This window comes from Sapajus apella, unplaced genomic scaffold (assembly GCF_009761245.1).
Source record: "Sapajus apella isolate SASKATOON/1434 unplaced genomic scaffold, GSC_monkey_1.0 scaffold34, whole genome shotgun sequence".
In the NCBI taxonomy this organism is placed as follows: Eukaryota; Metazoa; Chordata; class Mammalia; order Primates; family Cebidae; genus Sapajus; species Sapajus apella.
In genome coordinates this window covers 11,258,167-11,273,274 of record NW_022436974.1, presented here as the reverse complement: position 1 = coordinate 11,273,274, position 15,108 = coordinate 11,258,167, and positions in this window count along the sequence as shown.

Genomic DNA, 15,108 nt, shown 5'->3' with positions numbered 1-15,108 from the left:
CTTGAGGAATCATCACACTGTCTTCCACAATGGTTGAATTAATTTACACTCCCCCCCACAGTGTAAAAGCATTCCTATTTCTCCACACCCTCTCCAGCCTCTGTTATCTCCTCATTTTTTAATGATCATCATTCCAATTGGTGTGGGATGGTATCTCAATGTGGTTTTTATTTGCATTTCTCTAATGACAAGTGATGATGAGCTTTTTTTCATATGTTCATTGGCTTCATAAATGTCTTCATTTGAGAAGTGTCTGTTTATATTCTTTGCCCACTTTTTGATGGAGTTGTTTGTTTTTTTCCTGTAAATTTGTTTAAGTTCTTTGTAGATTCTGAATATTAGCCTTTTGTCTGAAGGATAGATTGCAAAAATTTTCTCCCATTCTGTAGGTTGCCTGTTCACTCTGAGGATAGTTTCTTTTGCTGTGTAAAACTGTTTAGTTTAATTAGATTCCATTTGTTAATCTAGATTTTCGTTGCCATTGCTTTTGGTGTTTTAGTCATGAAGCCTTTGCTCGTGCCTATGTCCTGAATGGTATTGCTTACGTGGTTTTCTTCTAGGGTATTTATGGTTTTAGATTTTATGTTTAAGTCTTTAATCTATCTTGAGTTAATTTTTGTATGAGATGTAAGGAAGGAGTCTAGTTTTTTTTTTTCTTCTGCACATGGCTAGCCAGTTTTCCCAATATCATTTTTTAAATAGGGAATCTTTCCCTATTGCTTGATTTTTTTTTTTTTTTTTTTTTTTGAGATGAAGTCTTGCTTTGTCTCCCAGGTTAGAGTGCAGTGGTATAATCTTGGCTCACTGCAACCTCGCAACCTCTGCCTCCTGAGTTCAAGTGATTCTCCTGCCTCAGCCTCCTGAGTAGCTGGGATTATAAGCATGCACCACCAGGCCTAGCTGATTTTTGTATTTTTAGTAGAAACAGTGTTTCACCATGTTGGTCATGATGGGATGGAACTCCTGACCTCATGATCCGCTAACCTTGGCCTCCAAAAGTGCTGGGATTGCCAATGTGAGCTGCCGCACCAAGCCCCTATTCCTTGTTTTTGTCAGGTTTGTCAAAGGTCAGATAGTTGTAGATAAGTGGTATTATTTCTGAGGCCGCTGTTCTGTTCTATTGGTCTATGTGTCTGTTTTGGTATCAGTACAATGGTGTTTTTATTACTGTAGCCTTGTTGTGTAGTTTGAATTCATGTAGCACAAAACCTCCAGGTTTGGTCTATTGCTTTGGATTATCTTAGCTATACAGGCTATTTTTCAGTTCCATATGAAATGTATGGTAGTTTTTCTAAATCTGTAAAGAAAGTCAATGGTAGCTTGATGGGGATAGCGTTGAATCTATAATTATTTTGGGCAGTATGGCCATTTTCACAATATTGATTCTTCTTATCCATGAGCATAGGATGCTTTTCCATTTGTTTGTGTCCTTTCTTATTTTCCTGAGCAGTGGCTTGTAGTTCTCCTTCAAGAGGTCCTTCACATCCCTGTAAGTTGCATTCATAGGTATTTTATTCTCTTTGTAGCAATTGTGAATGTAAGGTCACTCATGATTTGGCTCCTTGTTCATCATTATTGGTGTATAGGAATGCTTGTGATTTTTGCACATTGATTTCATATCCTGAGACTTTGCTGAATTTGCTTATCAGGTTTTGGGCTGAGACAATGCAGTCTTCTAAATATACAATCATGGCATCTGCAAATAGAGACGATTTTACTTCCACTTTTCTTAATTGAATACCCTTTATTTCTTTTCCTTGCCTAATTGCCCTGGCCAGAAATTTCAATACCATGTTGAATAGAAGTAGTGAGAGAGGGCATCCTTGTCTTGTGCCAGTTTTCAAAGGGAATTCTTCCAGTTTTTGCTCATTCTGATAATAGCTCTTACTATTTTGAGATACATTACATCTATACCTAGTTTATTGAGTGCTTTTGGCATAAAGGGATGTTGAAGTTTGTCAAAGGCCTTCTCTGAATCTACTGAGATAATTATGTGGTTTTTGTCTTTAGTTCTGTTTATGTGATGGATTAAATTTATAGATTTGCATATGTTGAACCAGCCTTGCATCCCAATGATGAAGCCAACTGGATCATGATGGATGAGCTTTTTGATATGCTGTTAAATTCGGTTTGCCAGTATTTTATTGAGAATTTTCACATGAATGTTCTTTATGGATATTGGCCTGAAATTTTCTTTTACAGTTGTGTCTCTGCCAGGTTTTGGTATTAGGATGATGATCTCATAAAATAAGTTAGGGAGGATTTTTTTATTGTTTACAATAGTTTCAGAAGGAATGGTACCAGCTCATCTTTGTACCTCTGGTATAATTCAGCTGTGAATCTACCTGGTCCTTGACTTTGTTTGGTTGGTAGGCTATTAATTGTTGCCTCAATATTAAACCTTGCTGTGGGTCTATTCAGAGATTCAACTTTTTCTTGATTTAAACTTGAGAGAGTATAAGCATCAAGGAATTTATCCAATTCTTCTAGATTTACTGATTTATTTGCATAGAGGTGTTTATAGTATTTTCTTTCTTTTTTATTGCATTTTATGTTTCGGGGTACATGTGAAGAACATGCAAGACTGTTGCATAGGTACACACGTGGCAGTGTGGTTTGCTGCCTTCCTCCCCATCACCTATATCTGGCATTTCTCCCCATGCTATCTCTCCCTAACACCCCAGCCCCCACTGTCCCTCCCCTGTTTCCCCCCGACAGACCCCAGGGTGTGATGCTCCCCTCCCTGTGTCCATGTGTTCTCATTGTTTAACACCCACCTATGAGTGAGTATTTTCTGATGGTAGTTTGCATTTCTGTGAGTTTGGTAGTGATATCCCTTTATAAATTTTTATTGCACCTATTTGATTCTTCTCTCTTTTCTTCTTTATTAGTCTGGCTAGCAGTCTATTTTGTTGATCTTTTTAAAAAAAACTAGCTCCTGGATTCATTGACTTTTTGAAGGGTTTTTTTTTTGTATCTATATCTTCTTCAGTTCTGCTCTGATCTTAGTTATTTCTTGTCTTCTGCTAGGTTTTGAATTTTTGATCTGGCTACTTTAGTTCTTTCAATTGTGAGATTAGGGTGTCAATTTATATCTTGTTTTATTTCTCTTGTGGTATTTTGTACTATAAATTTCCCTCTACACAGTGCTTTAAATGTGTCACAGAGATTCTGGTACATTATGTCTTCATTCTCATTAACTTCAAAGAACATCTTTATTTTTGCCTTCATTTTATTATTTATCCTGTAGTCATTCAGGAACAAGTTGTTCAGTTTACATTTAGTTGCATGGTTTTGAGTGAGTTTCTTAATCCTGAGTTCTAATTTGATTGTACTGTGGTCTGAGAAGCCTTGTTTGTTATGATTTCCATTCTTTTTGCTTTTGCTGAGGAGTGTTTTACTTCCAATTATGCGGTCAGTTTTAGAATAAGTGTGATGTGGTGATGAGAAGAACGTATTTTCTGTGGATTTGTGGTGGAGAGTTCTCTAGATGTTCATTAGGTCCATTGGGTCCAGATCTGATTTCAAGTGCTGGATATCCTTGTTAATTTTCAGTCTCATTGACCTGCCTAATATTAACAGTGGGGTATTAAAGTCTTTCAATATTATTGTGTGGGAATCTAAGTCTCTTTGTAGGTCATAAAGAACTTGCTGTGTGTAGCTGGGTGCTCCTGTATTGGGTGCATATATATTTAGGATGGTTAGCTTTTCTTGTGGCATTGATCCCTTTACCATTATGTAATGCCCTTCTTTTCTCTTTTGATCTTTGTTGGTTTAAAGTCTGTTTTATCAGAGACTAGGATTGTGACTCATGCTTTTCTGTGCTATTTGCTTGGTAAATGTTCCTCTATCCCTTTATTTTGAGTCTGTTTGTGTCTTTACACATGAGATGGATCTCCTATATACAGCACACCAATGAGTCTTGACTCTTTATCCAATTTGTCAGCCTGTGTCTTTTAGTTGGGGCATTTAGCCGATTTACGTTTAAGGTTACTATCGTAATGTGTGAATTTGGTCCTGACATTCTGATGCTAGCTGGTTGTTTTGCTCGTTAGTTGATGCAGTTTCTTCATATTGTTGATGGTCTTTACCATTTGGTACGTTTTTGCAGTGCCTAGTACTGGTTGTTCCTTTCCATGTTTAGTGCTTTCTTCAGGAGCTCTTGTAGGCAGGCCTGGTGGTGACAAAATCTGTCAGTTTATTGTCCGTAAAGGATTTTATTTCTCCTTTGCTTATGAAGCTTAGTTTGGCTGGATATGCAATTTTGGATTGAAAATTCTTTTCTTTCAGGATATTGAATATTGGCCCCCATTGTCTTCTGGCTTGTAGGGTTTCTGCTGAGAGATCCACTGTGAGTCTGTTGGGCTTCCTTTTGTGGGTAACCGACCCTCCTCTCTGGCTGCCCTTCACATTTTCCCCCTCATTTCAACCTTGGCGAATCTGAAGATTATGTGTCTTGGAGTTGCTCTTCTTGAGGATTATCTTTGTGGTGTTCTCTGTATTTCCTGAATTTGAATGTTGACCTGCCATGCTAGGTTGAGGAAGTTCTCCTGGATAATATCCAGAAGACTGTATTCCAACTTGGTTTCATTCTCCTTGTCACTTTCAGGTACACCGATCAAATGGAGATTTGGTCTTTTCACATAATCCCATATGTCTTGGAGGCTTTGTTCATTTCTTTTCACTGTTTTTATTCTCTAATCTTGCCTTTTCACCTTATTTCACTGAGTTGATCTTCAATCTCTGATATCCTTTCTTCCGCTTGATAGATTCAACTATTGAAACGTGTGTATGCTTCAGAAGGTTCTTGTGCTGTTTTTCAGCTTCATCAAGTCATTTATGTTCTACTCTGTGCTGGGTATTCTAATTTGCATTTTGTCTAACCTTTTTTCAAGGTTCTTATCTTCCTTACATTGGGTTAGAACATGCTTCTTTAGCTTGGAGAAGTTTATTATTACCCACCTTCTGAAGCCTGATTCTGTCAATTCATCAGACTCATTCTCCATCCTGTTTTATTCCCTTGCTGGTGAGCAGTTGTGATACCCTTGGAGGAGAAGAGGCATTCTGGTTTTTGGAGTTTTCATCCTTTTTGCACTGGTTTCTTCCCATCTTCATGGATTTATCTCTCTTTGATCTTTGAAGTTGGTGACCTTTGGATGGGATCTCTGAGTGGATGTCCTTTCTGTTGATGTTGAAACTATTTCTTTCTGTTTGTTAGTTTACCTTTTAACAGTCTTGCCCCTCTGCTGCAGGTCTGCTGGAGTTTAACAGAGTTCCACTCCAGACACTGCTTGCCTGGGTATCACCAGTGGTGGCTGTAACACAGCAAAGATTGCTGCCTGTTCCATCCCCTGGTGGCTTCATCCCAGATGGGTACCCACAAAATGCCAGCCAGAGCTCTTCTGTATGAGGTGCCTGTCAGCCTCTACTGGGAGGTTTCTCCCAGTTAGGGCACCTGGGGCTCAGGGAGCCACTTGAGGAGGCAGTCTGTCCCTTATCAGAGCTCAAGTGCTGTGCTGGGAGATCTGTTGATTTCTTCAGGGCTGCCAGGCAGGAATATTTAAGTCTGCTGAAGTGGAACTCACAACCACCCCTATTCCAATGTGCTCTGTCACAGGAAGGTGGGGACTTTATTTATAAGTCCTTGATGGGCTGCAGCCTTTTTTCAGAGATTCCCTTCCCAGCAGAGAGGGAGTCTAGTGACACAGTCTGCCTGTAGTGGCCTTGCTGAGCTGCCATGGGCCAGTGGCTGTGTAAAGTTCCCAGTGACTTTGTTTACACAGGCGAGGTTAAAACTTCCTACTGGAGCTTCAACAATGGCGAATGCCCTTCCTCCCATTGAGCTCAAATGTCCCAGGTCAAGCTCACACTACTGTGCTGGCTGTGAGAATTTTTAGCTAGTGGATCTTAACTTTCTGGTCTTTATGGGGGTTAGATCACTTGGCTCTCTGGCTTTAGCCTTGTTTTTCAGGGAAATGAGCAGTTCTGTGTTACTGGTGTTTCAGACACCACTAGGGTATGGAAAATAAAAACTGCTCTGGCTAGCTTGTTGTCTTCCCAAATGACCCCCAAGTATTTTGCTGGAAACCTGGGGCACTGATGTTGTAGGCACCAGAGGGAATCTCCTGCTCTACAGGTTATGAAGGAAATCTCCTGGTCTACAGGTCCATAGGGAAACATGCAGTATCTGGGCTGGAGTGCCAGGAACGGTCACTAATGGCTTCCCTTGGCTAGGAGAGGGAGTTCCCCAACCCTTGCACTTCCCAGTTGAGGCAACACTCCACCATGCTTTGGCTTGCCCTCCTTGGACTGCACCTACTGTCTAACAGTCCCAATGAGATGAACCAAGTCCCTCAGTTGGAAATGTGGAGATCACCCACCTTCTGTGTTGCTCTCGCTGGGAACTGCGCACTAGAGCTGTTCTTATTTGGCAATCTTGCTGGAAATTGTTTCCTAATGTCCTTTTTCTAATCCAGGATTCCACTAGGACATCACATTACATTTTGTTATTCTATCTGTAGGCTACCGTTGGGTGTGATGGTTTCTTGGACTTTCCTTGTTTTTGTTGGTCTTGACGGTTTTGGGAATTATTGCTTAGCTATTCTGCAAAGCATCTCTCACTTGGGGCTTATCTGATTTTTTTTTTCAATAATGATTATATTGGGGTTCTGGGTTCTGAGGAGGCAATCACAGAAGCAAAGTGTAATTTTCATTACATCATATCAAGGATATATACCATTAACACGAGTTACTACATTTAAGGTTGACCTTCATCAACTCTGAGATAGTGTTTGTCAGGTTTTTCTGCTCTAAAGTTACTCTCCTCCTCCTTTTTATAGTGTATAATTTTTATCTTGAGCAGTAGTTTGTACATAGGTTTCAGCTGAAAATACAGATTAGGGTGCATGGCAGCTGAGTGCTTCTTTTACAAACTCAACTGCATGTGAAGTGATTGATTCTGGCATAAGTATTGAATGATTCATTGATCTAAATATGTCATCACTTCAAGTGATCCTTTTGAAGGCCTGGTGTAATAAGGATGGGATCTTACAAGGTGAGGAGTCTCTGTCTGTTATGTGAGAGAAGCATTCCCATCATAACCTGTGAAAATACACTCCAGACCATATCTTAAAAACCAATCCATAATATACAACTGAGGAATTTAATAGTGGTTTTACTTTTATAGTAGTTTTATATATACTTTCCCAAGAGTTTTTAAAAGTAAAGCATTTAAAAGTAAAATCCATCTTCTGATATTAATTGCTACCTTCAAGCATATTTAATAATTAGCATTGCTTTTAGCAACTCATGCCTCTGGCCCACTGTTCATGTGTTCTTAATTCTTACTTCTAAATAATTTAAACACTAGCCAAAATGCTAAGTGTTAGAACATATTAGTTTTTGTTATTAATGAGTAACCTTAAGGACACTTCACAATACTGAAAATGCTCTCTTATATTTCTTAAGTAATCAATAACAGCTGGCTTATTTCACTTTTCAGAATTTCTAGCATTTTTCTTATGTCGCTTCTCCCTGAAAACAGGTAGAGATCTTGCAATTTACGGCAGTAGTCAATAAGCTCCAGAGGCAACTAGCTGGTAATGAAGAACAGCAAGGTCTGATGCATATGTATCTGAGGCTAAACATATATCAAAAGGTAGAAACCTGCAACACTGCAGCAAAACAATTTTTGAATAGGCTGAGCCACATTCTAAGATAGTTTATCGTCTAGATATTTGTTATAGTGACTTTTATACTAATAGCAGATTTATAAAATGACTTTCTTATTAATTTAAGAATTAGACTGTTTAGATTCTTTATAAGGATAATTTAACATTGAATAAAAAGGCATTCTATGGATCGCCAGCAAAGCAAGTGCTTACTGAGTGTAACTGCCAATTTCTCACCAGGCTTAGTTATGTTATGTTTGAGGGTTATCTTCAAGAGTAGAAGAGAAAGCCATTATAACACTATTAGATTTAGTGTTATTTGCCTAGAGCCAAGATGTTTTATAGTCATTTCTAATTAGAAGGGGTGCAGATGCTGGAATAGATTAAGACAAATTTTAAAATGCAAAATAAATGTTCTCTCATTCCTTATTTCTGTAACTGGTTATAATCAATTAGTTGTTAACACCACTGCACATGGACCAGCTTCCTTCTTATTTCTTATACTACATTAAATATTATTTTTTTTTGTTTGTTTTAGGGAAAGAAGAGAATAGAATAGAAAAGGAAAATGTGATGTAAATCACGAATGTAAAATATGATCCAGATTACAAAGGAACAAATGTAGATTTTTACTAAATAGACTTATTTAATAAGCAACTCATAGAAATTACAGTATAATGATTTTCCTTTCTTATTTATCCTCTTGGTTATGCTTTCATGTCTGTAATTGCACATTTGCACATTACTAAAGGCCGGAATAATTATCTACCTGAAAATCTCTACTCTTAATTTTTTCCTGTGTGTGTTTGTATAATTTGTGTATACATGTGCACTAGAGAGAAGGGAAGAGAGAGACAGACACAGAGAGAAACAAAGATGGGGGCTAGAGACAGAGAAGGAGAGGCAGATGGGGGAGAGAAAGAAAGAGACTGATTGATTGATTTTTTATAGCTAAAAACTTCCTGTGACTAAGAAAATCCTGAGATTGTGTGTTTAATTACCAGATACTTGACTTGAAATTATGAGTGTAACTGTGCCTTAGATTATTCAGCATGAATCTTGTAACTATGATCAATTGCTAGATAAAATATTGATTTTAAGTAATTCAAAATAGCATTGATGATCTTGGAATTTTGTTTTATATATATAAAATATTCAACATCCATAAATGCTCGACGGTTTATTGAACCCACCTGTGTGGCATGCATCACACTAGATATGAAGGTATAAAAGGGAGTATTCTCAACAGCCTCTCCAGGAGTATGCAATGATGGTTGACATTAAATTAAAGTCACAAACATAATTTAAGTGCCCACTATCTTTGGATGAATAAATGAAAATGTTTAAGCATAGAGAATAAAACACAGGCTATTGTGAGAGCCGTGACAGAGAAATTAAACTTATCTAGATGTCAAGGTGGGTGATCAGAGGGAAATGATCCTTGAGGAATAACATTTACATTGAGAAAGTAAACTATGAGCTAATTAGCCAGGAAAGAAGAGAGATGGCAGGAATTGGTTGTTTAGATCAAGGCAGAAAAAATTATCCCCTAAAGGAGGAAGATATATTATGATCCAAATAAATAAATAAATAAAAAGCAATAATTTTTGAAATTAGAAACATACACAAAGGAATAGTCCTAAAAAGTTATAAAATCTTATAAAACCACTATAATCTCTAAAACAAACAAAAAGATTCAAAAGACAAAGATAACTATATTTTTCAAATGTGTCATTTGTGCTCTGTAAGGTGCTTTATATGTAATGTTAAAAGTTTAGTCGTCAAATGCATTTTGAGTATGTTAATGTTAGACCCATTTATTTTTTTCAGCAAGGAAAGCTGAAGCTAGAATTAATGTGGTGAGAATCACCCAGACCGTAGGTGGCTGAACGGACGTTTACACCTAGATCTACCTGACTCCATTAGCTATTTTCTTCCTACTTGATCACCCTTCGTTTTCCCTTTTCACTTCTTAATTTGGTAATATTAATACTATTTTCTAATTTATGTCTCGGGAATTCAATACTCCTTACCATCTGGATTGTTTAGTCAATACCTTCTTTCTTCCTGCCTGTGACTCACCTACCTGTCATAATTAGGAAAAGATGATGTGAGAAGTCTCCCAGACATTTATTTAAACTGATGTGGTTTACAATTGGTAAATATTGTATGATTATGAAGAATCGGGAATAGCCTTAAATCATTTAATAAATGAAGGCATTATTACTTTTCCTGGATGCCCATCTTTCTGAGATCATTTCATTTGTTCCAATGAGGAATGGTAGTTCTAGAATAATCTTAGAGGTCAAAGATTCATCTGAAGTTTTCTATTCATCTCAAGCTTTCTATTTGCTACATATTCATCATTATTTCCTTAAGAGAAAGAAAATTTTAAAAAATCACTGATAAGGTGATACACAACTGCTTGTGTGTGTTTTAGCTTTCCGTGGTATTGAATGATAAATTATTTAGCTGAAAAAAGTGAGAAATTCTTCTTTATCTCTAGATTATTTCACCGAAATAATCAGTTACTGTTGTGACTGTTACCTGCTCATTAAAGTGAGTTTTATTGTCACATTTGTTAAGCAGAATGACTACTAGAAAGAATGATTAGATTGTGTATCTTTCTGTGATTCAGATTTGTAAAAAAAAATAAAGCCTTATACTTTCCATTACGTGATTCAGAAGCAATAGATATTCCACAGATTCCAAACTAACCAACATACAATTAAGAATACTAATTAATTATAAAATTTATTTGTATTCCATGTGATGTTACCCACCTTGTTTATGGGAAAACAGAAATTGTTTATTCTTTAGAAGCATGTAATACCCTATATTCTCTTTGTTATTGAATTTTCTTTATTCAGAACTGTATAAAAGATGTCAAATGATGTTAGATGAGGAAACTAGGACGATAAAATGGAGAATAATTCTTGTCCATTCAGTTTTTCTCAACTTGTATTTGTAAAGAAAGCTCTGGGTTTAAGCTGTTTCCAGTAGCACATAACACTCAGGATTTGCAGGATATTTCCATCTAAGTGGAAATGGAGATGCCTTCCTGTACAGTAGACTGATTTTAGTCTACTCTTCAGACATAAGTTAATTCTCCTGTTCAGTTTAATAATCTATGACCATGAAACAATAAGAAATAAGTAATTTTCTCAAGCAAAATCATGACATTAAAATGATAAAAGCCTGTAAGTTTCTAAGCAGCATAAACAACACACATTTTGACATTTTTTTTTATCACTGGAGTTAACTGAAATGACATGACATTTTCTTTCTGTTTTCTGACTAAGAAGAATAGCAAATAATTGGATATAAATAGGTTCTATCATTGTGCTAGCTAGTTTTCTGTATACCTTGACAATATTATAATTTTAAAATCAGGATATGTGACCAGATGATTTCTAATTTATAAATTAATTTATATAAATTATCTTATGCATTTATAGAATTTGAATAACTGTAATTATACATTTAACAGAGTGTTTTAATTGAAAAGAATAAAATTCTAGAAATTTAAGACTCTTCCATGAAAAACAATACCTACATTTGGCATTGATTTTGTAGAATGATCCCCCAAAGAATAAGTTGCAGCCTTTCGTTCAATCTTATTTTAAGTTTGTTAGGCAATGGGCCTTGAACCACTTCCCTTGGGAAACACAGCTTAAATAGGTTCTCGCCATTAGAAGGTTTTCTTTAATGTGTTTCCTGCTGACAAGTGGGCTCCAATTATATTCTGAATCTGGGTCTCACTCACTGATGCCTAAGAGTTAGAGGTGATTTTAAGAAAAGATAATTCAGTTGTGGTTAGAGGACAAAAGAAAAACTGCCAGATAGCACATTCAAAAGTAGTTCTCATGAAATTTTTAGAGCAGGCAATTCCAGCCACCAGACTCCATCAGGTTAATGGAAATGAGCTGATGCGTGGAGCAGTGTTTTGAAACATGTGCCATGGAGGTATTGAAAATCTTTTCTTTAGCTATGACAGTAGGTCCAGCTACATTGTTATTTACATAATGCTGCTGATTGACACTCTATAATTATTTATATATATAGGCCTTGCTTTTTAAAATATTAATGGGTTCCATTTCCACTAGACTAATTTCTGTCTATAAAACCAGCCAGCCAGTCTGTCTCAAGCTTTCGTGCTTTTCCTGGAAGCTTCTTTATTTCTTTGAGGATCTCCCATAAATTGGAGCCATCCTTAGAACAAAAGGACAAATAAAAGTAATGATTAAAATTTCAAAGTAACTGAACACTTTCTGTAGGATAAGCACATTTTTAATTGAGATCAAATTTTTTTAGCAATGATCTGACAAACATATTAATCATCTTTTCTCTTTAAGGAAACAGATTCTCAGTACAGTTAGCAAGCACGCTCAGGAAAACACAGCCAGAGCATGGTAAAACTGAGATGTGGTTCTAAAGTCTGTATTTTTTCCATTAGTCACAGGATGTCTTTTTAATAATAAATTCTTGTTTGGTGGCAACAGAAAATACGTAGATGACAACGAGTTCTTCACTTAAATTCTATATCAGACAACACCCAATATAAAATAATCTTCCATTTTTTTTAAAAGAATGCAATGAGAAGAATATCAGACTCTGAAATCCTGTTAAGCTACTGGAATTTTGGGCTTTCTTTTCTAAGCCCCAGTTTCTCATCTATAAGATAGAGATAAAGGCATGCTTTCCAAAGTTGTTATAATGTAGTTGCTTATCCAGCGCTTGCCACACACAATGACCCATAAATTTGAGATGTGGTCTATTCTAGTGATTGTAACCGTAGCACTGCTTGGATGTGAATCCTAGTTCTACTACGTATTAGCTGAATAATCTGTATGCAACTTACTTGGTCTGTGGTGAGAAAAAATCAGTTAGTAAATGTAAAGTTCATAACAGAATTCCTGACCCATTTAAAGTGCTCACATGATTAGCTATTAGTAAATGATCACAGTTATTAAACCTAAATGTTTTCAACTTACTCTTTCTCCCTGCTAAACATTTATTTTGGTAATGGAGCTTTATCTATTTTTAGTATGTCTTATATATTTGTTTCACTTTTCCTTCCTCCATCCATTTCCTTCCAAAAGCTCTTTTGTTTTCTCGCAGTAATCTGTTCTATTTATCATCTATGCAGACGGATTTTGAAGAGCTTCACTAACAGATCAAAGATAAAGAACTGGCCTTGCTGTGCCGACAGCCTTAGTCTATAGACAGGGTAAAACTTTAAGAACTGCTATGGAGTCTGCGACGTTTCATTTCTTCTTTCTCAGCTAATTTCAAATCAGTTTTTACTCTCCAAAAAACACATAATTTGCACTTGACATATTCTCAAAAGCAGGAGAACCCCCACTATACAAACTACTTCATGTAAACTTGCTATTGTTTAATATTTTTAATGGAAGCAGAAAGAGGCTTTCTTTTCATCACCCATCAGACTTCTCAACAGCATAAAAAATATCAAGACATGTGTCATCATTTGGCATGCTTCTACTTTCCTTTTCATTTCTTTGTATTGGCAGTTACATCTATGATACTTTGGCAAAGTTTTAAAAATAAAATATTTTTTTACCACTTCATGTAGAACTGAAGAAACTTTCATATTTGCTTCCAGACAGGAAAAATTGTTTTCTCTTTTTTTCTTGTAATGGCAATAATTTAAAAATATTTTAATGTAACACATAAGCCTCAGTGTTAGCAAAGCCTAATTTGCTATAAAACAATACAAGCTGTCAATGTTGAGATCCTAGTGGTGGCTACTGGCACGAACATGGAGATCCTCTCCAAACTTATTTTTGCTTCTCTAAAGCCCTTGGAATTAGATTCCTACGTTAATTAGAAAAAGCGTCTGGGCTGCGTGCGATGGCTCATGCCTATAACCCCAGCACTTTGGGAGGCCGAGGCCGGTGGATCACTTGAGGTCAGGAGTTCCACACCAGCCTGGCCAAAATGGTGAAACCTTGTCTCTACTGAAAAAAAAAAAAAAAAAAAAAAATTAGCAGGGATAATGGTGGTGGCAAGGTGAGTGTAATCTCAGGTATTTGGGAGGCTGACAGGAGAATCGCTTGAATCCAGGAGGCAGAAGTTGCAGTGAGCTGAGATCATGCCACCGCACTCCAACCCAGGGCGACAACAGAGCTAGACTCTGTCTCAAAAAAAAAAAAAAAAAAAAAAAAAAAAAGAAAGAAAAAGAAAAAGAAAGAAAAGAAAAACATCTGTAGTAAAGCAAAATCTAAACCAAGGAAACTTCACAGTCTGTAGGCAATTTATATGGATCAAATTCTAATATTGTTTCAAGAAAGAAATTAAATAGTTGTGGCACATTTATGTTATGGAATAAAATTCTAAGAATATTTAAAAATATCTGTCCATTTATAGTCAGCAAATGATTTTTTTTCACATAACATTATAAATGTAAATTTGCAATTCCAATTTTATCATATTTCTCTAAAGTAAAATATCAGACTTGTTTATTTCCACTCCATGTGGGTGAAATAAATTGCATTTTAGAAGTAGCTATTTCACTATGCTAGCAGAAAAGCATCTTTTATTTTTTAACATGCACCATGTTAAAACTAATCTGCAGTGCACATAGATTCAATAATACAACAGCAGCTGTTGTAAAAATAGAGCTTAACATCAAAGTCATCCATTGCACTCTTATTTGAATGTTTAAAACAAGTTGCAGTTTGCGAGGTAGAAATCAAATATGATTTCTTTAATTTACTTTATTAACGATGCTTATTTAAGGAAGTATTTGATAAATAAAATTATGCTTGTCACCTTGAGAAAAGGCTGGGATCCTTGAATTAATTACATTTGGTGCATTTATAGGATTCCCATAGAATATAGGTCACGTTGACTATGTTTGCTGCTAGACATCACTGTAGTTTCAGTATTACTCAACCATGGAATACTTTCTTGGACTATAAGATAGAAGTTAGTGAGTTGGTCAGCCTTGTTGTCCAGCATATGATTCACGAATGGCAAAATCTTGAATATGATCTCTATTAATAAAAAACTCATAATACATTCTTAGAGTACATGATAGAGATGTAATTTAACTGAAGGTTTCCTAATGACATGTTTTGTGGTGTTTATCATCAACATGCCAGAGGTAGTGGTGGTAATATTTGGGGAAACTCTACAGGTTTGCCCATATTCAAGGCTAGGTAAGAATCTCTCAAAATACTAAAAACAAATGTGTTTTACCACTAGACATACTTGTTTGGTTTTGAAAATACAATATGTTTGTTTATTTTATGTATTTAATTTACTTTCCTATGTATATAAAATGAAATATCTTTTTCTCCCAAACTATGTACCTTCCCTGTGGAACTTTCATAGGTGAATAAATTTGTTATTCTGACATTGTTGCTAAAGGCTTCACCAGCTCCTTCCAGTTGGAAACCAGTTACATTTCTGC